Source organism: Serinus canaria, chromosome 4 (assembly GCF_022539315.1).
Source record: "Serinus canaria isolate serCan28SL12 chromosome 4, serCan2020, whole genome shotgun sequence".
Taxonomy (NCBI): Eukaryota; Metazoa; Chordata; class Aves; order Passeriformes; family Fringillidae; genus Serinus; species Serinus canaria.
Window position 1 is genome coordinate 20,686,615 of NC_066317.1, and position 27,388 is coordinate 20,714,002.

Sequence of the window (27,388 nt, forward strand, 5' to 3'; positions counted from 1 at the left end):
CCTGCTCCTTCCCACTGCAAGAATGAAGCAGTCTCTCAGCATGGAACTTCCTTGCCTTGGGTGGGTCCCTGGTGTAGAAATCCACTGCTTCCTTACTCCCATTTTTCTGATCAAGCCCGACATGCTTAGAAAAGGCAAAACATGACCAAAGGAAGGTCCCAACAAAGAAATGTACCTTTTACTATGCAAACTCTGCAGATTTCATCGGGTTGTCACCAGGCAGCTGTCTGGCCTGCTGGATAAAAGTAAAATAGCTTCAACAGTTTTGTTCCAAGAACTTTTTATGGCTGCTTCAAGACTGAGCCCTGATCCTTGTTTTGATGTCTTAGGGAATACCAAGAACTTCTGCTGTCTTTGTGTGAAAGGTCAAATTTTATGCCTTGTGACAACACAGCTGCATTCAAGGAAAACTGCTGTTGTTATTGCATTAAATTGGTCATTTTATGCTCTCCAGAAGGTCCATCTCTTTTCAAGGGTTTAAATCCAAGAGGAAATCCCACTAAGATCAAATAACATTACAGTATAGGAAGAATAATTATATATGCACACCCGATATTGACATGACAAACAGTAATTACAAAAAACATATCTATTGTGCAAGTCCTAAATGAGGAATTTTAAGAGAAAGAAAAAGCATAAACTCCATAATAATGAAATTATTATAAAAGAATGATGACAGACTTGTTTTTAATTAAAATAACACCTGTTGGATTAAGTTTCAAAGAAGTGATCAAAGAAAATACTGAGCAAAAAACAAGGCACACAGTAAGTGTTTAGTAGATCAAAACATTGAAAATGGTTCAGAGAAGCATGATATGCAAAAGGGGAAAAAAATTGGGGATTATGTTGGGATTATACTGAAACTTGACTAAAGGAGCAACACTCCTGAACAAATAACGTTACATTAAACTAATTAGAGTTTAGAATATGAAATTGTTATAGTTTGCTATCTCAGCTGTTTCTTTAAACTGAAAAAGGGATTAATCCATATTATTAAAAATAGTTAGTAGTTCAGAGGGCAGAAGCTATAAAATACTGCTGAAGTTTGGAGAAACAATAACAAAATCCACAAGAAAGTGCAGTCTGTGGTCCAAGCCCTTGGAAACCATAGGCATGCTAAGAGCTCTTTGTGCAAGTCCATTTACTGGACTTGGGAGCAGCACTGCTATCAGCAAGGTGTACGTGGGTGCTTTGGGATGTACCCAAAATCCAGGATGTTTTGTCTGCAGTTTAAGACTGAGTAGTTTAACTGCAGTTAAAAACATCACAGGAAACAGATTTATTTTCAGTTGGAGGGTATTCTTCCTCACTGCTGTTGTCCTAGAGACAGTCCTCTGTTTTTATTTTTTCAAGTTTCCTCTGAAGGTTTTTTGCACTGTAAACTTACTCAGTGAAGATGTCTAGTGTTCAGTTCTGATGGCTTTCAAGCCCCATTTAAATCAATAGGGATTGTGAGTGCCAGAAATTCATAAGAGGACTCCAGCACACTGAAAACTTGTGGAGGATGTTATGGCTGACTGCTGGCTCCTCTTGCTGGTGAAAGATGCTGAGGCAGGCAGCCAGCCAGCTGCTCTCCCCAGGAGGGAGTTAGTCCCTGGATCTCAGTTTGGGAATGGCTGTCTTAAATAATTTTGTTCAAATATAGTGCCTTTTATGTTCTTTCCAATTCTCTGTCCCTCTCACAATTACCATTTCACATGGGAAGCATGTACCCTTTCTTCTTGTTCCTCTCCATTTATTGAGATGGGCTGTCAGTGTTTTACTTCCAGTGTATTACATATTGTAACACACACATGTACATGTGTATCCTAGGGCAGAGTGAGGTAACAAGAAGTGAATTTGATCCTAAGCTTCTAGGGTTTGCACAGCGAATATGAAACAAGACTGTGCTGCATATCTGCAGACTCAAGCTATGCTTATTTACAGTGTTTGAATCGAGTTTTGGCAATTAAAATGTGTTTTACATGTTTGGGGGTTTTTTATAAGCATACTGCATGAGGTATTGTGTGGTGATCAGTATGTTATATTAGCTGATGGGCAAAAGCATTTTTGACATGGTGGTTATTATCTCTTTCTTAAGTAATTTATTAGCTGGCTGATGAAGGATTTTGATATTCTGTTTATCACAGTTTAAGGGCTGATTTGAAAATCACAGCACGGCACTACAGACACTGTACTCCAGGAAACAGATGGTAGAGAGCCATCAGCTGTAATCTGTGAGTAAACTAAGACAAGTGAAGTTTGCCATAGAGTTTTGAAAATGAGATGTAATTGTGTTATGGAAGTGTAAGAATGCTGTGAAATAATCTTACTTTGCCTGAAAAGTAAAGAACAAGCTCTATTTAATCTGGAATGATAATGGCTTTTTTTGTTGTTGTTGTTTTGGTTTTGGGTTTTTTTTTTTTTTTCTGTATTACTGAAACATCCAGCTTTGGTGCAGTAGGAAAATCATAATATCTGATCAACAGGGAAAGGGGTTTGATGTGTGTGTTTTTTCTTTTGTGAAATACACAGGGCCACTGAATGACAAACAGACTTCATGAAGTTGTTTACTAAGGAGAAGAAACAAATAAAGCCCAGAGCCACCAGGCTCTTGACAGAGCAGGGAGAATACTGCTGCTGTTTTGGAAAGCCTGGGAGAGAACTTGCTTCTGAAATAGAAAGGATTATGTTGTCTTTCCCAAACATAGACAAAAGGTGAAGAGATCACACAATATTTGTTTTTCCATTGGATGGTTTATTTGAATGTGTTTAGGGTGGCTGGGGGGGGCGAGGGGAGGATTCTCCTCCACTGGCAACACGCAGCATGAGAAGAAACTGCAGAGGAGTGCTCAACACTTCGAGGTCAGGAAGGTGAAAGCATGCCAGAAGCTTTGCTAGGAGGCTCAAAGAGTTCTGTGGTTTCAAGTGTTTACCTTAGCAATGATAGAAGATTTAGACAATTACCCAGCAGTCTCAACAGTGTCTTGTAGGGCAACACTACATCTCCTCTCCAGTAATGTCACTGGGAGCCTGATATTTTGAGCATTTTCATTCAAGTCTTGGTATAATCAGGTCTGATATAATTAGGAGTTAAAGAATGGTGGCTGAACTGATCCAGTTATAAGAGATTAACTGGAGCTTGTGGAAAAAAGAGAGAGACTGTGATGCCTTCATTCAAGCTCAGTCCAGGTCTGCATATTTTCTGTTGCTGCTGATTTATCATAGCTAAGAAGGGCATTAATTTTTGCAGGTTTGCTGTATGTTTTCAAGGAAATTTCAAAACCCCTTTTTGGAGTGCTGTAGCACAAATCCTTGATTCTCACAAACTCAGTAAAGAGTTAATTGTTTTGGTGCCTCAATGGAAACAACACTTTTCAGTTTCTCAGTTTGTCAGTGTGAAGCAAAGGTGTCCATAAGGCCTCTTTCTCACTGCCAACTGTTTCACTTTATGGCGCTTTTTATTCAGTTACACCTTCATTTGTTCCTTCCTATTTGTTTTTATGTCTTCTTTTCCTTTTCATCCTTCTCTTTATTACTTCCTGAGGGAGTGTTTTTCTTTTCTCTTTGAGTTCTCTGTTTTCTAGGTTTTTCTTGTTGGTGCAGCAGCAGTAGATATTCAGTTCTTTTCTAGGAGAGACAGTACTTCTGTTTGCCTTGGTCCTCTCTTTTTTTGTCTGTAGGAGATAAATAGAAGAGGGAAAACAGCTGAAAAGTGAAGTATCTCTGCTGAGAGGGAAACCTTAGGTTCACAATTGACCATATACCTGTGTTGTAGTGAGCTGTGGCTAGGATATAGGCCAAAAAAAAATATCATGGAGCATGAAGTGCTCAAGGACAATTTGAGTGCACTGATTTCACAAAATAGCAGTGCAGAATGAGCTTTCTGCTAGCTTTTCAGCATTTCCAAATTTGCCTTGGCTAGTAATAAGACTTCCACCATGTCAGTCTCTACAATTAACTGAGGTTGTTGTGAAGTGGAAAAAAGGCCCCATGCCTATAGGAGCAGGGAGAGGATGGGTTTGGGCCTAAAAACAGGGAGACATGCAACTGGAGATAGTTTGCCCTCTCTCTGTGTCTCTGGCCCAAAATATTGGAGCAATATTCTGCAAATTCAACATTCTGAGTTACAGGGGGATAGATTAGCCCCTGTGTATGTGAACGTAGCATTAATGCACCAACCCACTTGAGCAGTGAGGGAGGATGTCACCTTGAGTGTGAGAAACTGAAATGATGAATGAGGTTAGCTGGTGTCTGCATGCCTAGTGAGTGTGGCCCAGCAGATTTGCCATGTGGAACCTCTGGTGCTCAGGCCAGGGTGTTTGCACTGCCTGCCACCTCACCTGGTGCATGGGATGCCTGCTGGCCCCACAGGGCATCAGGTGCACTCCCAGGGTGCATTTTTTTGGCTTACTGCTTGCAGTCTGTGCGCTGAGGCTGCTCCACTTCTATTTTAAAGTGCTCTCCTGATGAACACTAAATTGCTGATGTAATTATCCCTTGAACATTCCCATTTTAAATTTGCATTTTCCCCATCATAAAGTGTTATAATGGGCTAAATTGTGGTCTTAAACTTCTAATATGATAACTTAAACTGCTGATCTGATATTTCCTTTCATCAAGCATAGAAAAGAGGGAAGCAGCAATAAGACAGTACAGAAGTTAGAAAGCCTGGGCTATAAGGTAGCACAGGATGGCTCTCCCTGCCTGTGGGATGTAGTAGAACTTGCAGCAGGGGTTGCACCCACATCGGGGCTGTGGTGCTGCCTACACTTAGTAACAAATTATTGCTGACACAATCTAAACGCCACGCAATGTATCGGCGATTCATCTTTCGATCGCCTCTTCCCACGCTGTCCGCTTTATCTCGATTGTTAATCTAATCCTGGCAGTAAATTGCTCCGCTTCTCTTCAATCTCCCCGTCTCGCCAGCCAAGCGCGGGGCCCTTGGGGCGGTGGGTACCGGGCTGGTGATGGATGGACAGGGCAACCTGCCCGTGCAGCCCCGGCCCCGGGGAGTCACCGGGGCAGCTGCGGCCGCGGGGGGGCGGGAGGAGGAGGAGGAGGCGGCGAATCCTGGTCCGGCTGACCGGGTGTGCGAGCACTAGTGGGAGCTGGAGAGGGCGAGAGGAGGGGAGAAAGCCCCAAGCCACCCCGATCCCGAGCGGAGCGGCTGCGAGCCGGGCGGGAAGGGGGTGTGCGCGGGAGGCAGGCGGGGTGAGCGCGTCGGCAGCCCGGGCAGAGGAAGAGGCAGCCCCGGCAGAGGAGGCGGCAGCCCCGGCAGAGCAGCCCCGCGGAGCCTTCGCAGGCGGTGAGGAGCCGGAGCCGGGCGGGGAGCGGGCGCTGCGGCGCGGAGATGCTGCGGCGGGGCGGGCGGGCACCTGCGCGGCCGGGGCGGCCCGGGGTGCAGGGGGGTCCCGGGGGTCCCGAGTGCTGCGAGGGCAGCGCCCCGAAAGAGACCGGAGCCTTCCAGCCGCGCCGGGAGCTCGGGGAGCCGCGGCCGCCCGCTCCCCGTCCCGTGCGGGGCTCGGAGAGCTCTCCTCGGGCTGCCCGAGCTTGCCCCGGGGCCAGCAGCTGCCGTGAAGCCCGAGAGTGGCCAGAGCCGGCTGGGAGCGGGCTGCCGGACCGGCTCTCAGGGCACACGCTGCGCCTGGCCCGATACGGTCTCGTTTGGCGGTCTGCAGCGCTCCCGAAATGAACTTTTAAATCAAAAGGCCGGTTTGTTAAGGTACATCTTGTTTGGTAACTGGGGATGGAGATAGTTTGTCCTCTCTCTGTGAATCTCTGGGAAGCGGGAATCTCTGGCGCAGCAGTACGGTATTGTTAACTCACACACTTTGTGGCTTGTGATGGACTGACGTGAACTCTGATTTACCGGCCGGATTATAGCAGTGATGCCTTCGGTGGAGTTGCTCAGAAACACAGCGTTAAACCACTCGATTTAAGGACCTGCTGAATGTAAATGACAGAAAGCATCACTGTTTAGGAGTTTTTTGTCGATAAAACCAGAGGTCTGTCGAAGCCTGAGGGAGAGTAAAAATAAGATAGGCATGTAAGGATAACTTGCCAAAGGCTCTCTCAGCATGCAATGATTTGCAGCTTGGATGCTATCTAAGGCAGAGCTGGTGTCTTTATGGCACTCACTGAGTTTTCCTTTCCATGAACTGCTCTGAGTGCCCCTTGACGCTGCGTAAACTTTTAACAATGTGCTCTGAGAAGAAAGTTCATAGCTTTGACTTTACTCTGTGTCAAACCCCATAGCATTTAATTTTGAGCCTTTGATAGTACCTATGTCTTGATATAGAGTTGGTGCAGAACTGGTCTCTGCTCTTCTCTGCCCCATTCACACTTTTATATACTTCCAGTGTGTTCTCTGTTGTCTCCTTTTCAGGCAAAAATGCTCTTTTCTGCATTGCTTAAAGTGTAGCTGAAGAGGAGGGAAATGAGCAGAGACACAGTTATTTTCTGAGAAGGGACCATTTTGCATGACAGGCGTGATAAATTAGGATGTTAAAAGCTACAGTCTCTGTGAGTAACTCATGGAAGCAGTGTGCATTAGTGTGATAGAATGGCTACCCTGTGATTGCCTACAGGGGACAAAATCTCCTCTGTCTGATGACCAGCATGGCTTCACAGCACCAGGTATTCCTCCCCTCTTTTACTGGTAGAGGCTGTATATGCAGTGGGTTTCTTTCAGAGGTTTTTGAAAGCAAGCAAAAACCCAACCAGCATTTTATCATTAGAGTGATATGATGGATTCATAATGCGTTTGCAAGAAGATTCTCTGGTTTTCGTGTTGAAATTTGGCATTGTTAGGAAACAGTTTTGCAGTTATTTCAAAATAAGAAATCCATCACAGTAAATACAACCTAAGGACCTTGACTCTCTTCCCACAACCTACTGCCCTGCTTGGCTTCAGCTGAGCTGCCCTTGACTGACACTTGTGCAATCAGGGAAAAAAAGCCCCTCAGGCCTTTGGGATAGCTGTATCTGTACTTATCTGTGTGTGTAATCCTGACTTATAGCAGTCCTTCCTGCGGGGCAGTATGCTGAACACTCTGGCTGCAGGCTGGCTCTTACATACATGCTTCATTTTAAGGACATGAGGGGGGTCCATTTTAATTGGTGCACTTGTGTAATTAAAGTGATGCATGTGCTGGGGCCTTTGCTGCAGCAAGACTGGAGCATTCATCTCTTGACAGAATCGAGCCCTCAAGTTTTGAAACTCCCTTTGAAAGGGCTTTGATTGGTGATGATGTAAACTGACAGATTCACAAAGGCTGTTCCCAGCGTCTAGTCTTTCTTGCCTGTTTCTGTCATTCTTCCCTCTGCATTGTTTCCTACAAAACAAGACCTTCAATAAGTAAGACACAATATCTGTTGCCAGGTAAACAATGAGAGGAAGTCTGATGCTCAGGTGGGAAATGATGTGTTACTACTCCCAAGAAATAAAATGAACATTTTTTTTTTTTTTTAGAAGAAGTTTTATGAGCTGCTCTGTGTCTTAACAGCTGATTGCTTGATGCTGAGTACAGAGCACTTGTCCAGACTGTAAATCCTGTGGGGAAGGGGCTGCTTTGCTTTGTCTTACAAATGTGATACTTGATGCAGTGTGTTGGGGAGAGTGGAGGGCTGCCTCTGGGTCCAGCCTGGGCTGCTGCTAACAACAGCCATTCTAAATTTACAGCCTTTAAACAGAATATGGGCCAAGCCAGAAAAGTCTCCAAAAACTTGTAACAGGTATTTTCTACCAATCTTAGGGTAATTGCAAAGATAGGATAGTATATAAACCAATATGGTTATCTTGAGTGTCATTACTCTAACTTTTGAAGTTGGTGAGGATTGAAAGTTATATTAGGATGTGACTCATAAGTGCCAAAATATGCTGTAAATATGGCAAATATAGAACAGAAACAAATTAATAAGACCTATTCATGCTAACCCATAAAGCAAACTATAAAATATATCTTAGACTTATTACCATTTAGATTTTTCTTCCTTTTCAGAAGATATGAGCTATTTTTAAATTGTCTCAAACAAACTGAGAAGCTTGCTGCTGATAGGAAAATTTGGAGGAAACTGATTTGAAAACACTGCAGTTTGGCCTAAGGTTCACATGTGTCAAGCTTTTTTTTTTTCCCCTAGTGCATGTTTCAGATTGGGCTTGATTCTGGTGAGCTCCTTCCCCTTGCTGTTTTGTAATTGGTTGAAGTAGCAAAAATGTAATGAGGGCTAATAAGTTTTGAAAAAGTCTTGAAATTGTAACATTCTGATGGTATCTATGAGTTGCATTGTGCTATATATCAACAACCTCGTTCTTTTGAGTGCCTTAAATGACAAAATATTTATCTATGACAGCATCTGGAAGTGCTGGACTGTTTTGTAATAAGGAAATGATTTTGAGGTAACTAAAATACCTTATAATGTAGCTTTTGATTACATTATACCAGTTTTTTCATGCGTCACATTACCGAGTTTACTTTTCTCTGCTTAAAATGTCAACACCTCATCAAGCTGTAAAAAAAAAAAAAAAAAAAAAAAATTCCAATGTGATCAATTATTTATGATCAGCCCATGCCAAAGTGTGCATGCAGACCCAGGTAGGAGTGCCTACATAGTGTGTGCATGGAGAGGAGTGTGGCTGTGTCCCTGGTAACACAGGCAGTATGTTCTAACTGCTGTCATGCACAGCAGACCGTGTTGCAGGATTGTGATAAGCAGCCAAACCCAAAGGAAACTCTTCCCTTTGGCATTGTGTCTCAAGGCTGGGGTCCCCATTCTGTCACTGCTCTGGCCTTTCTCTCTCAGGATCACTCACAGGGGCTGTATGCTCAGCCCAGCTGCCTGCTTTGCTGCTGCTTGTCACAGTGAACATCCTCCAAGCCTGTGTCAGGTTTGGTTATAATTGGCCAATAGACTCAAAACTTACTGGAGAGGGTCTGGCAGGCATGTTTATCCACAGATAAGCAAGTCTAAACACTGCCTTGGGAAAGTAGGCTGAAGGAGTTATTTTCTCTTGGAGTCAGGATGCAAAGCAAGTCCTCCTGTGGTGGTCCAGTGGCCAGCAGGGAGGGCATTTGCATGGAAGTCACGGTCACAATTCTGAGCCTGTAATAGAATGGGTATTTTGGAGTCATCTGTGGCAGCTTGCAGGACTGCAGATACAGGTCCACAGAGTTTGCAAACTCTGAATGTAATGAAGAGATGGGAGCAGCAATGTGAGCATGGGGAGAGCACCAGAGAGTGTAGGTTCACCCTTCAATGTTCCAGAAGGTTTTCAAATAGTGAATGAGTTTTAGTATGCAGGGACATGACTGACACAGGTCTCAGGAAGTTTCTTCCCCTGAAACCGACTGTGTTACACATTAAAATTAATTCAGTGGTGAAGTCAAAATGCATTTCTACAAACCCCTACTCTGTGATGCCATTAAGCAAAAGATTGCAGTTTTGCAGACCAGGATAAATAAAGGCACGTAATTAAAAGTGTTCATTTTTAAAGCTACCACTCATTTCCTTAACACGAAAATAACTGTTGCTGTTTTGCTGACACAAAAAGAAATATTCTTTGGTGTTCAGAAAAATGTCACATCTAAAGCCTTAAACACAAAGTAGATTGCATATAAGACATATTTGTAAAGTAGCCACTTAAAAGTTTTTAAAAGGTTGAGTTATTCAAGGCCTATTCCCTGAAGCTACAAACGTATTTGTTCATGCATAACTTCACTAAGGAATACTTATGTGAATAAAATTACACACTTACAGGTTTGTAAAATGAAGACTGTAATTAGCTCTAGGTTAATTCCCCTGCTTCCTAATTAAAAACACACAGGTCAATTAAGGATCAAAGGAGATGTTACCTTTGTGATTATCTTCCTTGGCAGAAGTAACTGTTCCGATAAATATTTCAATTTCACTATAATCTGACCTTTTGTCCAATTTGTTTTCCCTTATCCTTGCTGATTTCATCCAAGGAAAAAGTGTTGTATTTAAAACAGACCACAAAAGGGAATGCTAAATCTCATAGTTTGGACACATATGTCCATTAGGGGAAAAAACTGATGGGTGAAAGAGTATATTTATTTGCCTTGGATTGATAATGTGTACATGCTCTGGATCTGGCTACTTTAGTTGTCTCTGCTAAATTCACAAATACAGCTTTATTTGTAACTAGATAGGTAAATGCTGTTTCCTTCATGTGTGTGACAATTTGTCTCTTCCCCAATAAAGTGACTATGGACTGGCATGCAGAGGTGTGCACCTAGAGTACGGGTCAGAGGGTAGACCTGTACCTATGAGCTCAATCTTTGCTGGTCAGATTTGCTCCAGAGCCCATTGAGTGTAGGCTCTGTAAGTATGTGAGAAGATTTGGACAAGGCAAAAAAATACTTGCTTCTGTGCCAGATGTATTGCAAAATCAGGACAGTGTAATGGAGATAAGGTTAATTAGCTATTTGCATCTGCTACTGAAGTTGGATGAGTAGGGTTCTTTCCCCTAACAGGGAATTTCTCTTCAGGCATAACTATCTGGTAGTTTGTTAAATGAGTAGAGCAAGACTTTTATAGCCTGCAGAAATACAATTAAGTGTGCAGGCATCATAGACTTCTTTTATCCATAGGCAAGTCTTGCAGGGTCTTGTCCTACCAGAAAATCGAAGTGGAGGAACCCTTCAAGCTGAGGAGGGCTGTGCTGCTTCAAGGACATGCCACAGGATGGGTCCTTGTCATCTCTGTGTCTCTGCTTCTGTCCCATGGGCTGCAGTCACAGGTACCTGTTTTAAAGTGCTTTGAGACCCTGGGTCAAGAATGAGGTCAAGTCCAAGCTGCTGCTGTTGATGGACAGGATAAAACTAAAGTTACTCAGGAGATTGTTTCGCCTTTCATCACTTAAAATATTAATGCAAATGGTCTTTTTCCTTTATTCACAAGCATTCCTGGGTAGGGATTCAGGGCTACTGCATTCACTGCCTTGCAACTGTTATGAAATTGAAACTTTGAATCTTCACTTTGCTTAGGATTTAAAATACTGCTACCATTTCTGTCTGAATGATGGTAAAAAGAGCTTTGTCTTAGGATTGCCTCTGTGATTTCTGCATGCAGACTACAGTCTGTCGAGCTTGGTGGTTTTCACAGGACACCCATCACTCTCACATGAAATGAACATCTAGGGGTAGGAAAAATTCATCATAGAACCCTGGTCATCACTAGTCACTGGCCTCCAGATGGATTTAACTGCCTCCACCACCATTTCACAGTGTTCTCCTGGAGACAGCTCATGGTGTGGATGTGTGCATTCCTCACTGGATAGAAAACTGGTTGGACAACTGAGCCTCTTCCCTTATCCCAATAGAGTCGCTTAGTCTTTCTTTCCACAGGTATTGATCTTCTTTTTTGAGTTTGTCTTGCTGCAGACATAATCGCTTTATTAGAGTGAAAAAGCAGCTCCAGCGTTTTCCTCCAGATTTGTGGTATTAATTGGTAAATCTTGTGGGTCTCTATTGAGGTTAAATATTCTTGTAGGGCTTTTGAGTTCTGCTTGTGAGCAGCAATGGCATCAGAGATATACATCTGTATTTTATGGAAGGGACAGGTTTGTGCTTCTCCTGACAGCCATCACAGCAGCAGGTAGGTTCACATGTGTGCCTTTGAAGAGGAGGAGGAGAACATTTTGATCCTGAAGCTAATTAACTTTTCTCTAATAACCATGTATGACAACTGTCTAGGCTGGTCTATATTCCTTGTCTTCCACAACTAAGTCAGAGCCATGGAAAATGCACCCCAGAATAATTGTTTACAATGGCAATTACGCAGTATTGTTGGGCTGTTCATTGTAGTAGGGGTGCTGCTGGTTGAGGAAGTGCAGAAATCAGTAGTTTGCCCCAATTAAAAATGAAAAATATGAAGATAACCTTTATAACTTTTAAACTCAGAAATTCATTGCCAGGGAGTAATCAAACTTCTCTATAACTGATTTATGGAATTTTTTAAGACTGCTTCATTTTGAAAAAAATTTTTCTCTCCTGACAAGAACCAACGTGATCCCAATGGTACACATGCCTGTGTTTTGAATGTGTGGAATTTTCTTATGACTTGATGTTTTCAAGGTTTTGCAGAAAAATCTTTAATTAAAAATTAGTTTAATTGAAGACTAACACAACCCCAAAACCAAAGAAACACAAAGAATAGTTTTTAATCCTCTGGATTGCAAACTTTATTTGTATTTTTTCATGCTTGAATCGTGAGCTGTTAGATTTTGTGTGTACAAAATGCCATCGTTTTTACTGAACTTGGTGCCGAATTTGTGCATAAATTTTTTTCTAGCTTTCTGCAAAAGAGTAGATTTCTGCACAGTTTGTGTAGGTACACACAGTTGGTGGTAACTGGGGTGGGGCTGTGTCCAGCCTCATCCCCAGTGGGCACAGCTGTGAGCAGCACTGACAGCAGTGAGCCATGGAGTGCCAGGGGCACTGACCAACACCAAAGGGAACAGAGGGCACACAGGGGCAGTGCATGGACATGAGGGGTATGAAAGGCTGGGCTGAAGGACAAGAAGGGCAGGTGCTTGCACCCTTCTGATGAGGTGTGGTGTTACTCTGCATGGACTGAAGCTTTCTGGAATTTCCTGGTGCTACTCTGTGTGTTGTGGCCATCTCAACTGTGACATGTGCTGTGACAAGTTTGTGCATAACTCAATTTTTCTGATTCACCTTACCAGTTCAGACAATGTGACTTGGAATGGTGTGAACCAATGAGAGCCTGCCAAAAGGGTTTGATCTATTTTACACTGACCTCCTGGCCTCAAATGCTGCATGTATATTTGAAATTATTAATCACAGTGTAATTTCTTTCCTTAGCAGCTTTTAAGCTGTTTAGATGAACCATTCTTGGCATTTCTTCTCTCTTACTGCAAATTTCATAAAAACTAAAATGCTGTGACTCTACTCGTGTAGATGGATATATTCTCTCATTGATGCTAAATCCTTTTAGAAGTTGGTGAAGGTTTTGCAAGCAGGCAGAAGGTGTCTTACATGTATTTAAATGCCTTTTGAAATGTTTGTTTGTCATTTTTTTAATCATACTTAAATGCTGGATTTGGCTTGAGGTGAAAAGTAAACTCTAAGTACTCTGATGGACCAAAAGTACTGTGAAGGATAAACTGATGGCATGAAAGCTGAGCTAAGCTTTTAGAAGTGCTTTGCCATAAAATTAAGGATCTAAATGGGTAGTTGCTTTGGGAAGAGTTGGAGCATTTGAGGAGCTTCTGTGCCTAGCTCCTCTTTTTATTCTTCTTGCTGAAAGATGGGGTCCTCATCACTCTCAGCAGGTGGGAATGTGCCTGGTCTGCATCAGTGCAAAGGCACCTGCCTTGTTTTGTCTCTTGCTCCAGCTGTGAGGTGACATAACCTCACTCCCTATCCTCATGCAATGTAAGGTAATCCTCTGGTGAAGTGTGGCTTAGACTAACTGGCTAGCACAGCAATTTTTTATTTTGTGTCTGTGTGTGTGTGTGTGTGTGTGTGTGTGTGTGTGTGTCTGTGTGTGTGTGTGTGCAACTAATAGCCTAAGTAGTACTTAAAAATAAATAAAATTGGGAATAGCACAAGGCAGTACCTGGGAAGAGATCCAAACACAGCCATACCAGGAGAGCTCCTGCAGAGGGTACCTCAGTAGGCTGATAACAGTGGTACAACATGTAGAGCACACAGGTGATGTGTTAGTGGTGCTGGGTGCTGAGATCCCCAGTGCACTGCACACGTGTAAACTTCAGTACCCTGAAACAAGTCCTTAAGGTTGTCTGCAGGTATAGCCAAAGGTGAGTGCTGGCAGTGTAACCCTGGGGAGAAAAAGCCCAGAAAAGGTCAGGACTCTTCCTGCTTCTGCTTCTCACATTGGCCAAGGACAGAAGGGACAGGCTGCTTCAGGCCGCAGCTGTCTGTATGCTCTACTAATGGTTAGAGATAATAGTGAACACTGGAAATGATTATAATAAAATCCTTGAAGGATGTGCACAGCAATTCCTGTGCTCATTCCTAGAGACATCAACTCTGGGGTTCATTTTTTGCTTTCTGACAGAAGTCGATCCAGTTACCTGTTCTCTGTAGGTGTAAGAATGGACCAAGCTGTGGCTTTTCTTTTTGTGGGGACTGGAAATTATCACAGAGGAGTTGCCAGCAACTTCAAACTACATCTTAAATGGCATGCAGTCTGTAAGCTGTGTCATCAGATAAGGAGAGGTGGTAGGGAATGAATAATAAATACGTGTCAGGAGTGGAGAAAGATTTTGCACAGAACAACTTTTTCTGAATCTCATCATCCTTTCCATATTTTCCCTAAGGTGCCTAAGGTGAAGCATCAGTCCAATACAGTAATTTCCTTGTGATGTTTCTTTAGTAAAACTCTTAGAGAAAATACGTTTTCATGTCAGATTTAAAAAAAAAAATTGCGTAGCTAGTTTGAATATTTTACTGTGATTTGTTGCATTTATACTCCAAGAGAGAAATTACACTAGAAATTATACTATTCAAATTGAAAGAAATAATTAAAAAAATGTCTTGCAAAATACATTTTAAAGTTAAAGTATGAGACAATCTTGTTAAAGATGTTGTAATGATAACTCTTTAATTGACTAGTAAGAAGTAAAATAAATGGGCTGCCTATTTAATGAGTGAAATAATTAATTGATGGAAGCTGTTACACTATTTCTGTAACAAATGGAAATGTTATTTCTATTTCAGTGACTTTATCTCCCCTTCTTCCTGTGCCATTTCAGTTCTCTTCCAGCTGCTAACCTCTTCTGTATGTTTTCCCAGTTCCTTCTCTCTCGATGACATTCCTTCCTGAACAAAAGCAGCCAGTTTCTGTGCTTGTTGTCAAATAAGCCAGTCTCAAAATTTTCAGCTGCACTCATTCTTTAGAAGATACTCCTTTGTGTACTTTGAAGACTTTTGTTGAGTATTAGCTTAGCAGTATTCATAGCACTTAATGATAATAATTTCCCATCTGATGATAAATGCCTGTTTATAGCAACTCTTTTCCAAATCCATTAATCAAGAAAAGTTATCAACAAAGTGATAAATGTAACTTTGGTTTTTGCTTGAATGTACCATATACAAAGGATACAGTCCTGTTCACCAGTGAATGCACGACAGATATGCTTTAGAGTGCATAAAAATACCAGGAGTGTACATCCAACAATAGAATATTCTTCTTCTAGACAGTCTTGCTGAAATTGCCTTGCACACTCTTGTTTTTGCAGCGCTGTGGCTTGCTTCCTTCTGTCCTTCCTGGTCCTGACAGAATTTGGTTGTCATTGTGGGGAATGCTTCTTAATTCCTGTTAATGGGGCTAGTTCAAAACCAGTCCTTGGCCAGGAGAAGTTAGCTGGAATCTATTTTCTGTCTTTTAGCATGGTAGAACTCACAATGGTGCCCATTGTTTGAGGCCAAAATTTGATGTGTAAAAATAAATAAATATGTAAATATGTTCTGCCTCTTTCTGAGGACTGTAGAGAAGCCTCATTTTGTTGCAGCAGTCTTCTGGGAGCTGGAAATAGAGATAATCCCCTGTGGCACAGATAACAGTCACGTGGGCTTTATCTCAGTAATTTCCTTTTTCTCATCAAGATTTTGAGGCAGCTGCACTTCCTTTGGATCTGCTTTGGAAAGTAGTGCTTGGGCTGGACCCCCAGTTGCACCTCTGAATGCTTTTTACTGAATTTTTCCAATCTGATGCAGATTCTGTGACTGCTTCATGTTGCTGATCAGCTGGCATTTGCAAAGCCTGTGAACTGCACCCATGCAGACTTTGTTCGTTCTTCAAGCCAGAACATTTCTCAAGTAGTGCTACCACAGTAGATATAAACCCTTCTGGAGGTAGTTTCCATGGGTGTTATTCTCTGCCCCATCTTTAAAGCTGCTTTTTTTTTTTTTTTTTTTTTTTTTTACACATAGAGGTCCATCTGATGCTATAATTGTCCAGGAAACAGGGCCTCACAATAGTGAGAATACAAATCACGTTGACCTCTTTGCTTTGAGAGTTTCTCAAATTCCTGTCTGTCTTGAGTATTGTGATTTTATTTTTTTTCTCCAAGCCCTTACTTTTTCTTCATTGCTTCTTCTTAAAGAATTTAAAATTTCTTTTAAACATCTGGTCATTACATTTTCTTGAGGAAGGTTTGCTCTCAAAAAAACATTTCTTGAAATCACTGTGTACTTTCTGTAGGTGGTCGTCAACATATGCTGGGGCCAGCTGACTGACTAACAAAATTAATGTGTTTATTATTTATTGAATGTACAATATGTTCTTTTCACTCAGATTTTCTTTTCAAATGCAGCTTGGTATTGCTTGGTCTTTATGCAGCCTGGGTAATTTCAGACCATACATTTTACCTTACTTACCAGATGTGTGGTTAAATATGGGAATGTCTCATAAGAAATTGATTTTTAATTTGGGAGATCTGGCACAAAATCTTTGGGGTGCTGTCTCTTTGCCATCCCTTAGAGAAGGTGGAGCTGGAGGGACAGACACCAGGAGAAAAAATGAGGTTTTTCATAATGAGTGTTTAACAGAACTCCCTGTTTGACTGATCTTCAGCCAAACTTGTTTATTCAGATTTAAAATCTAGCCCTTGACTCTGACCCTGCAGTAAGCAGAAAGCTGCCCTTGTGCTCAGGAGCAGGCAGGAGGGGTACTTGATGGGATGGAGCTGCAGACATTGGGCTCATGAGTTATAAGGAAGGAATTGCAATAGATGATAGGAAAGGTCTGAAAAGAAAGCAACAGCTGATTTAGTTCAGCTCAAAATGACCCTGCCAAAAGAGGCAAATGATATCACAAGCTGGAAGGTCATTGTTTCTTTATAGAGTTTTAAAATATGTTTTTATCCAAAAAATACACCAAGAAACTTGAATGATGATGAATAAACCACTTTAAAGGGTTTAAAGTGGGAAGCAAGCATCCTTAGCTATTCAGAAATCTTCAAAACTGCTGACAGGAAGGAGATCTGGCTTTATCTTAATGGATATGATCAAATACCCCAGTGCTACAGTCAGGTATGTGCAATGGTGCATTTTGCACTGTCCTATTCTGCTCAACCAAAAATCTGGAAATACAGAAATTACAAAAGCTGACTTGGTTATTTTACTGATATTGAAAGTGTGCAGTGTCATTTGCCTTGTTATTTTTGTTAATCATCTTTTCCCAGCTATAGTTCTTACATCATCAGCTATGGAGATGAATTGCAACAGAATCAACAGCGAAAGAAAATTTATTTTTTTTTTTTTAGAATATGCATAATACTGTAACTGTGGCTAGTTTCCCATTTTAAAACAAAACAAAATTTAAAGTCTGAATAATTCTAGTCACCCTTCCTGTTTATAGCCCAGAAATTCTTGGAGTGCATCCTCTTGCCTTCTAACACTTTCCCACAGGTGGATAGGAAATTTTGAATAAAAAACTTTTTGGATAAAAAGTTACTATTTTATTATTTCACAGATGCACAGTTTTGTTTTCAGAAAATTAGCTCCCTCTTCTGCTTTTTCCTCTTATGTCCTGGGATATATGAAGCTCCATCTTTTTCTGCCCTCATTGAGGATATGAGGAGAAAATGTAGGGAACAAGCTTTTGTTTTTAAAGATCATCCATTAACTTCAGACCCTTTTTCTGTTTCTTGTAGCAGTTACTGGTTTTGCAGGCACAAATTATTTTTATGAGGTGTTTTGATAACTTCAGGACATTGTTTTGAAACATTAATGTAATCTTTTATTTAATCTGGTATGCAGTCAAATGCTGATCTCCCATTATGGATCTAGTTCTTCAGTCCCTAAGATTCTTTTTGTTACTCTCCAAATTCTCCAATTTTTTGTGTTTCTGTAGTGTCAAGTGTTAGGTTGGTGCTGCTCAGTGATTGTCAGACTTTCTGACTGTGTTCCAGTATGTAACAGTGTAGCCTGTGTACAGGTAGAGCACACACAGGAAGATGTTTTTATCCTCTCCACAGAATTCAGCTTGCTTGTATTGAAGACTACTGATTTTAGCTGCAAAACCCAGCAGTTTGTGGATTACAGTTAGTTAAGTACAATTTCCAGTTTTAAAATAATTTTCATTTTCACTGGTTATGCTGTGGTTCTGAAATTTAGCTGTAAAAATAGGATTTACTTTAGATCATAATGCTATTAGATTTTGTGCATGATTTTAATTACAATATTGACAGATTTCCTTTCTTGCCTTCTCTATGAGACAGTTCAGGATGAGCATTTTAAAACAGTCTGAAAGCAAGGAAATTCATTAGATATGTAAACCTGTGCAATTCCATTAGCAATTCTTACTTCATTTTGGTAATCTGCTTTTGCATTGCCCTCACCAAACTCTATCCTGGAATGTATCTAGCATTAGTTACTGGAATCTGAGAACAAAACTGTGCATCTGTGGAATAATAAAATAGTAACTTTTTTATCCAAAAAGTTTTTTTATCCTAAATCTCCTATCCACCTGTGGGAAACTGTTAGAAGGCAAGAGGATGCACTCCAAGAATTTCTGGGCTATAAACAGAAAGGGTGACTAGAAGAGTAACCTATTTGAGTATTTTTTGTTTGTTTGTTTTGTTGTAGTGAGTTATATACCACTCCTCTGTATTTCCATGCTGCAGTTATGCAGTTAATGGTGACATTAACTGAAAGTGACTGGTCACTTTCAGGTAATGTCACCATATGCATGGAAAGGCTCATCTGCTGCCTCTCCTCTCAGCCATTTTTCCATGGGTAAGGTGTTTTTGCAAGGAGCAGATTCAGCTGGTCCCTTCGTGTGAGTGTAGTTTAACTCCTGCTAAATACAGCAAGCTCAGCACAGATGGCACAGTTTTACTCCATTTCATAGAAGAGAAGTTGCATTTAATTTAGCTGTATCCATGCCACTGATGGTTTCTGGAATGTGAGAAGTGTTTTGGCCACTTCCCGTGGCTCAGGGTGGGCACAGACAGGGATGCTGGCTCAGCCTGGTGCGAGTGCCGAGGCTGCCCGCTAGTACTGGCTGAGCCAGCAGCGCTCCTGGTGCACTTTGGAATTCCCTGGGAGCGCCTGCAGAAGGAGACAAAGGATACAAGCTTTACTGACAGCTGTAAGGCACGAGGAGCCCATACAGGCAAAGCAGTTTTGAGGCTGTGTAATGTCAGACATGCTGCCTTGCAGGGTTACTTTCTACTCAATAACACCCTTTTTGGGCAGTTCTCTTGCCTCCTAGATTCCAGCCCTTCTAAAAGAGATGGTTCCTCTAGTGGACTGGCTTTTGCAAGAGGGTGATTGTGGATGTGGAAGTGTATCTCAGACAGCTTGAGCAGAGTCAGGGCTAATTTTATTCAAATGCTGGCTTTGCTCCCATGCAGTGGACTCCAGCTGTTCCAGTGGATGCTGTTTTTTATCATTGTGCTGGACTACAGAGCATTAGTGTTGAGACTACAGATGCTTTTATCTTGTATAAGTTTTCAAAGACTTTCCCTGCTGGCAGTTTACATTGCTCAACTTATTCTCTTTTATGCTTTCTAAATGTAATATACATGGCAGCCACTAGCTAGAGAATCATGTGTAGCAGCTGGTTACACTCTGTATTTCTTTCAAGATCTTGTGCAAAACTTCAAAGTTTACATCAACTTACAGGAAAAATAACGCCTGAGTATCAAAGGGAGAAATGAGCAGAGTACTCAATAAATGTTGGTGCTGGTCTGAGTGCTTCCATGTTGCTTTGAACACAGCTCACTTATTTCTTTAGAACATGCCCTGATATTTACATTACCTTTCTTTAATTTTACTATTTTTCAGAGTTCATTTATGAACTGCCTTTCATCTACTGAAGGAAACTAAGATGTTTTTATGATGTCATTGAGTTTTCATTAGTCAAACTTACTTGTTTTTTAATAGGATCATAATTTCATTTGGCAAGCCAAAACTTTATCTTACCACCCCTTTACCTTTCTCTCTGTTTGCAAAGCCCAGGAAAGTCTTTGTCTGAACATTATGTTTCAAAGCAAAACAAGAAACCTGTAGACAAAGTAATTCAAGTCCCACTTGCCAGGTTGGGAATGGCTGAGCACTGTGTGTGTAATGTTCCTGGGGAGTCCTTGGCTCACTCAACATTGCAAGCCCCCCACAAGACCAGAGCAGCCAGGTGAAAGCATTATGGATGAATCACAGCTCCACTCCTGGGTGGTTTGAGAGCACTGGTGGAGAATATTTGGCTAAAATAAAAATGACATCTTCTGGTTTAAGGGCTAGAGAGGAGAGCAACTTTGGAAATAATTACAGTGATTTACGAGCTATTAGTTAATGTGTTCACCCATGAATTTGGGAATTAGCACTCCTCTGAAGTCTAAAGAAATTAAGTGATTTGTAATTCACTTGAAGACAGGTTACTAAGTATAAGAGTTTAGCTAGGAGCTAAGACTCTCACACCTTAACTGCCAGTGAAGTCTTTTTTTATTATCTTTCTTAGTAGGGTTTTAATAGCCCATTCTGACAGGGAATACTGTCTGGGTCCGTCCACTTGATTTTCTTCTTTCTGTGTCATGCACTGGTTATGAACAGTTAACTTTAATTCTCTAGCTCTTCCCCCTTGTCAGTGCTGGGACCTCTCTGAAGACAGTTCTGTTTGTTCTGTCCTAAGATTAAGGGTTTCAGGTGACCATGCTCAAGCTGTCTGAGATCCACTTTCACATCCACAATAACCCTATCCTAAGATTAAGGTGTTTTAAGACAGAGCAACAAATGCTTTGAACCTCCTTTTTTTGGGGGGGGGGGTATTAAAATAATACCAGGGCTTGTAGATGAACATATATAGGAGATAAATTACACCTTTTTAAAAGGGAAATATTTATTTCCATTTAAAGACTGCCAATTCTCTTTACTTTGTTATTTTTATTACTATTATTATTATTATTATTATTATTATTATTATTATTATTATTATTATTATTATTATTATTATTATTTAAATTGTTTGAGATACACAGAAAAAAATATGCCTTTTTTAACATTTATGGACCCAAACATCAAAATAAGCTTTTGAGTTTAATTTCCTCTTTTTCCTACATAGAAGCTGACTGCTCCAGCAGAAGCTACCTAGGGGAGGGAGCTCTCTGTGCTCTGGGCTGCTCTCTGAGCCTCTCCTGGCAGCAGATCAATGAGACTTCCTGAGACACTTTCCAGTTCTCTGCCTTTTCATCTCTTATACAATTCCTTATGTAAAGGTTGCAAGTTTCTTCTTCTGAATGCCTGCTTTCTCTTTCCCCTGTATGGAGGGTGTTTCCTGATGGTTTTTCTGGAGTTGTGAGGACATTTGTTTTCAATTCCAACCTGGACATCACAACTGCTTCAAACACAGGGCTTGAGGCTGCCCTTAGCAGATATGCTGCTTTTTCTTCTATGCTATTTGTGCCTTCCTGCCTCTGCTCTGGCATGCTGGTAGACAACAATAAAATGCTCTTTTAGGCTTTCTTTGCTGAGGTATGTTAGCCAGGGCAGGCAAGGCCAGTGTCTTTCCTTCCTGGAAGATGTAGCTGCAGCAAGGCACTAAGCAGGGAGATTTGTAGAGCCATTTTTTGTTTGCCCAGTTGTGGGCAAACCCCAGCTGGCAACTCAGCCTCACACAGGCACTCACTCACCAGAGTGGGAGAAACTGGAAGGGTGAAAGTGAGAAAACACAGCTTGAGGTAAGGGCAGTTTGCCACATAAAGGAAAAGCAGCACTGCCTAGCAAGGAATTTGTGCATGTCCTATGGGTAGGTGGTTGTTCTGCCATTCAGGGCTTCATCACATATGACAGGAAGAGCAAATGGCATCACTCCAAACATCCCTTTTTTCTTCTTCTTTCCACACCTTTTACTGCTGACCATGATGCGGAATGGAATGGAATGGAATGGAATGGAATGGAATGGAATGGAATGGAATGGAATGGAATGGAATGGAATGGAATGGAATGGAATGGAATGGAATGGAATGGAATGGAATGGAATGGAATGGAATGGAATATCCCTTGGGTCTATTGGGGTCAACTATCCCAGCTCTGTCCCTTCCCAGCCTTTTCTGCAGCACCATCCTGCTCCCTGGCAGGGCAGTGTGAGGAGCAGAAAAGGCCTTGACACCAGTAACCTCTGCTCAGCAGTAGTGAAATCATCTCTCATCAACACTATTTCACCACAAATGAAACTTTCACAGCATGAGGAACTACGAAGTCTGTCACAGCCAGTGAGTGTTTTCTCATCAGTAGGGCAGGAATATGAATTGGGCAGGTGGGGGGCTACTGTAGATAAGAGCAAGGACTTGCAAAATGTAAATGTGATCTATTTTTCAAAGGCTGGTGTCCTCAGTACAGAGCCAAATCAGATTATTTCTGGTGTGATGTGCTTTCTCTTTTGCCTTTTCCCCCCCAGCAAGGTTAATTGCTCTGTCTGCTTGTGTGTCCACATTATTGAAATTCCAGAGTTAGCAGTACAGGACTGCTGTTATGTGGTCCCCTGACCATTGGGGTGGCTGGAGTGACGTTTTACAGTGCCAGCTTTTCCCCCCTGGTCAGTCAGTATTCTCCTCTCATTATAATCAGGAGCAGCTTTCTTGAGATAAGGGGGCTCCTATGCTCAATGCTACTGAGGACAAATAAATGGTGCAACTTCTAAATACTTTAAAGGATTCTTCCTGTTAATTTGTTTCCAAGTTGCTTGCATCTAGACAATCCATTTGTCTCAGGAGTTTCAGAATTCTGGACACCTGCCTTGTCACACCATGCATTTGCTTCCCCTCGCAAACCTCAGGGTCCAGGTTGCAAACTTTTGAGGCTGTAGGTAAGAGATAGCCTAACTGCAATGGAAATGCATGGTCTTGTGGTATCAAATAGTATTTCATAGAATCACACAAGGGGTCAGGCTGGAAGGCACCACAGTGAGTTATCTGGTCTGACCTCCTTGCTCAGGGAGGATCATCCTAGAGCACATGGCACAGGATTGCATCCAGATGGTTCTTGATATCTCCAGTGAGGGAAACTCTAAAACCTTGCTGGGAAGTCTGCTCCAGTGCTTTGTCACTGATGTTTGAAAACTTCAAATCCTTCTTGGTGCTCCTACCAAAAGAACCATTTTTAACATGTTATGGACTACTGAGATGACATTGAATATTCTGGGCAAGATGGTGGTGGGGGAGGATTTTTTCCACGTTTAGCTTTGCCAATCCTGTATTGCTGGAGCAGAGGAGATGGCCAGGTAGGTTTATTCCATTTGGAAAGAAAATGAGGGAGAGGCACAGGCAGAGAGCCAGGCATGGATTGGTGAAGAAAGATTAATGGGAATAGTATTGTAGGGTTTGTAGTAGTGTGGTACTCTCAACTCATAATTCTGGTGTTGTGCACATTTAGTTATGAAGACTGAGATGCCTCCCACAGAGAAGTGGTGAGTGGAAAGGACTTCAGTGGGAACTTGAGATGTAGTTTTTCTTTTCCAACAATTTAAGTGGGTTTTTTTCACCCTCCTATGGCCTTACTTTACTTTTTCATCATCATTCTTTATTTACTTCTAGTATGTAATTTTGAAGAATAAATAATAGGATTCTGGTGAAGCATCTTCCATCATATCTTCCTGCAGTGAAGTGTAGCAGAAATTAACCTGTAGTGAAGTAAAAGCTGAAATGAATGGCAGTAACTGTGTCTGAGCCCAGCCTTGATTCACCATACCTGCTGTTACCCAAGTGAATACATTATTCATCATTTACATGATTCTTTCCTGAAGGCAATATACTTGAAAGCAATGTGTGTAATATAATGTGTCATTATTCCAGAGCTCTGAAAATGTCCTTTTATAATTCTCCTTAGCAGTACCGTTTATGTGATGTGGAAACTATTTTCTGACACGTGTGCCTAAGCAGTGAGTTCTTTGTTAGATCCAATTAGAATTTCTCCCTTGATAGAGTGTGAGGCTCTAAACCAGTGTTATGCTTGGCCATGGACAAAATTAATCCAGTCAGCTGGGACTCCCTGCATCAACCTTCTGCGATCTCATGGCATGGAAGCACTGATATGTGCTTCTCACATTCAGCAAATCCAAGATTCAGTGCAAGAGGCAACAGCCACACCACACCACTTTTCTGGCACAGCAAACGGCGTGTCAGCACTTTTAAAAATTATTACATGAATATGAGCTACTGTACAATAACACTTTCCCCCACAGACTGGTGGAACTCCTCCACCACTGGTGAAGAGGGTTTCTCATTTATCTTTTCTTGTTTTTTTTTATTTTTGTGAGTATGATGGACATGCTATGGATGCTTTGCTCATGAAGATAGTTAAATAGCATTTAAGAAAACCTGATCAGTTTTGTGATTCTTATGAACTGTAAATTGTGGAAAAAGGCCCAAACATTTTGTTGATTGCTTATTACTTTGCTTGTTTTAGCAAGTGTTTGGTTAACCTAAATGGTACAAATGATTAAGAAACTTAGCTTTAGGTTATGTGTTAAGTGCATCAATTTCAGATGGAATAAAGTACTTTCAAGTGTCAGGGATTGGTTTTTCCCCATGTAGTTCCTATACTAAAATCTGTGAATGGAGCGTTAGTTGCTGTTGATGCTTTGCTGAAGCAAGAGTGGTAAATGTGATTTAAATCTAAGACAAATCTACAGATCTTCCTGAGAGATTGTACAAAGGCTAGAACTGTTTTGACAGTTTTTGATCCACAGAAATCTCTGCGAGCATTGAAACAACTCATCAGTGTATTGTGACACCTAAAAGCTTTTAAACAGAACCTCTGTTCTTGCTGAGGAACTGTGCTCTGCAAGCATTGCAAATGTTCCTCTGTGGCTGGAAGTGATGTGCTGCTCTTGGTGTTCTACTCAGCCTGACTCTTCTGGGTGTTCAGTGGCTTCTGCAGGCACTTGCCCAGGCTGGAGAGCCCTTTTTTACCTTGTGGATGCTTCTGACAGCTGCTGTGGAGTAAGGTTAAGTCCTGTTCTCTTCATGTCTTTGGGTTGAAAAGTGCTTTATCTCAAAATGCTTTTGTTCCAAAATCAGTGTATGTGTAGGAAAGCTGATCCAGTGGTCATTCCCTGGGAAAGAACCCATCATAGAGTTGTTCCTTTTTGCTTCTAGTAGCTCCCAGGAGGGGCCAAATGCTCTACATCATATATAGGAAATGTGACCCCTGCCCTGAAGGTAACTCTGAAAAAGCACCAAGTGCCAGGTGCTAATTGTGTTACAACATTTTATGAAATGCCGATAGACAGGCACGTATTTAAATCATCTGGACAGCTAAGACAGCACTGGATTCTTGACATATTTCTTCATGTATGAACAGTTGCAGTTACTCTTCAGGTTTCCACTATTTTCAAGTAAAGATGTTAATATCTTAGAAAAAGCACATGACACATTTTTAGTTATCTAGGTGTAAAGTACAAAGTATTGCAATTATTAGCCTAAAGTGAGAATTTGAGGGCTAGGAAATCTAACATTAGCTCTGCAGCCACAGAGTGATACAACCAAATTGTGTCCTGGTGTATTTTGCATTATCTGGAGGAATTCAGCAGCAGAACAAGTTTTAGATTGCCCTGAAAAAAGGTAATCAGTAGATGACTGAGATTTACTGATATTAACAAATATTCCTGAGTGTAACTGGTATATGCAGGTTGGAAGTGTGCAACTGATCAAGCAGATGCTAATTTATGTATCATGGGTTGTGCCTTTTTGTACATAAATGTCGATATCTTCTTTCTCAAGATGAATTGAATTTCACAGTGTTGTGGAAAATGTCATTTTAAAATTTTACAAAATGTTTATGGTAACTTAATACTTTTAAATTATAAAAGATAATTTCTTTTTGCTCTCAACTAAACAATATAATTTTATAAACCTTAAAGAATAAAAAATCTTGAAAGCCATTATTCGAGTGTAAATAATTTAAACAAAACATTTTTTGTTAGACTTAAGTAATAATTTTTATGAATCCAAACTTTAGTATTATGCCACAGCAAGTGGAAATTCACCAAAGCTGAGAGAAACATAATTTTTAGAGCTCTGTCTATTCCTAAATAAAAACTTTTATGAATCTTTGGAATGAAGGTAAACTGGCATTGGGCCTCACTAAAGAATGTCATAATAATTCCTGTTTTATAACCCTACCTGTTACAACTCTGTAGCTTAAAATGTCTGTTCATAAATTACACTGTGTTATTGGAAGGAATATTTTGTCAGCTTTTCACTTTTCCGTACTGGATTTACCTTTCCTATTTGGGAAAAAAAAAAAAACCTCCTGTCATGATTATTGTCTGGTCACATTCTGCTGCCTTGCTGCAAATTGTTAATCTATTTTTTTTTTTTTCCTTAAGTCCTGTTGTTCTCTTGACTCTCCTGCTTCATTCCTGCCTCCACCAAGCCCCATCAGCTGCACATCCTGTAAAGCTCTGTGTGCTTACAGGTTTGCATGGGGATATGGACAGTTTGTTCACTTTCCTCCTTTGTGCATGGCATCACTCTCTGTAGAATAACTCTGTCTGTAAACCCAACTCTGATAAAACTTTTGGGTGATTGTTAACAGCTTTGGAAAATCATCCACATTGGCCATGCTACTGGATAGGTGGGGTGACTCTTTGAATATAAGTGAAATATTTTGGGAGTTGTCTTAAAGGTGTGCTTAGGAGAAGAAAAAGGGGAAGGCATAAACTAGTTAGGAAGGGAGCTACAAACCACAATTCTTTGGGCATCAACTGCATAGTGTTGCACTGAAAGAATCTTTGTGCAAGCAGAAGAGCATAAGCCCCTCCTTTTGGTAGATTTCCAGCAGGGAAGATGATGTTTCACATGAACCTTTCACTGCATTTACAGTATGCTTGACTGTGTTGGACCTCACTTCCAACAGTGGTAAAGTGGTGGAGGCACTGGCAACAGATCTCCTGGAAAAAGGGTCTGCATCCAAGAGGAGGAATATGGAGTCATGAAATCAGAGTATATAAACTGGTCTGTTTGGGACTTATGGGAATACCGAGGGGAAAAGGAATGGATGGAATTCCCCTCAGGTAGTATATAAATTTACCGGCTGGTTACCACCACCTACTTCCCATTTACTTGGATAAAGCAAACACACACTGGGAAAGTTAACGAGAAACCATCTGAAGGCCTTATTCTTCCAAAGAGGAAGGGAAGAATGAATACAATTTTTGCTTTCTTTCACATTGATTTCCTTCATGTTTTGTGTTCAGGAAAGAGCACATTCCATAATATCTGCTTGAGCCCTGGTTGAGAATTAGCCTTCAACTTTCCACTCCGGACACGTATTTTTCCTTCAGTGTACAATACTTAGTTGCCTGCCATAACCCAGCCCAGCTGTGTTCTGGCAAGATGCTGTGCTCATGTTAGTGCTAAGCATCAGGCACCAATTTACCTGGACAGTAAATT

At 41.2% G+C, this 27,388-nt stretch overlaps 1 protein-coding gene across 1 annotated transcript in view; it reads left to right on the forward strand.

Moving 5' to 3' along the window:
• The first annotated feature begins 5,134 nt into the window (after positions 1-5,134).
• The window catches only part of BMPR1B (bone morphogenetic protein receptor type 1B), a 231,757-nt gene continuing 209,503 nt past the window's right edge, over positions 5,135-27,388 (forward strand). The window contains exon 1 of the mRNA XM_030239132.2: positions 5,135-5,290. The gene's annotated coding sequence lies outside the window, so the exon portion shown is untranslated. The remainder of the gene's footprint in view (positions 5,291-27,388) is intronic.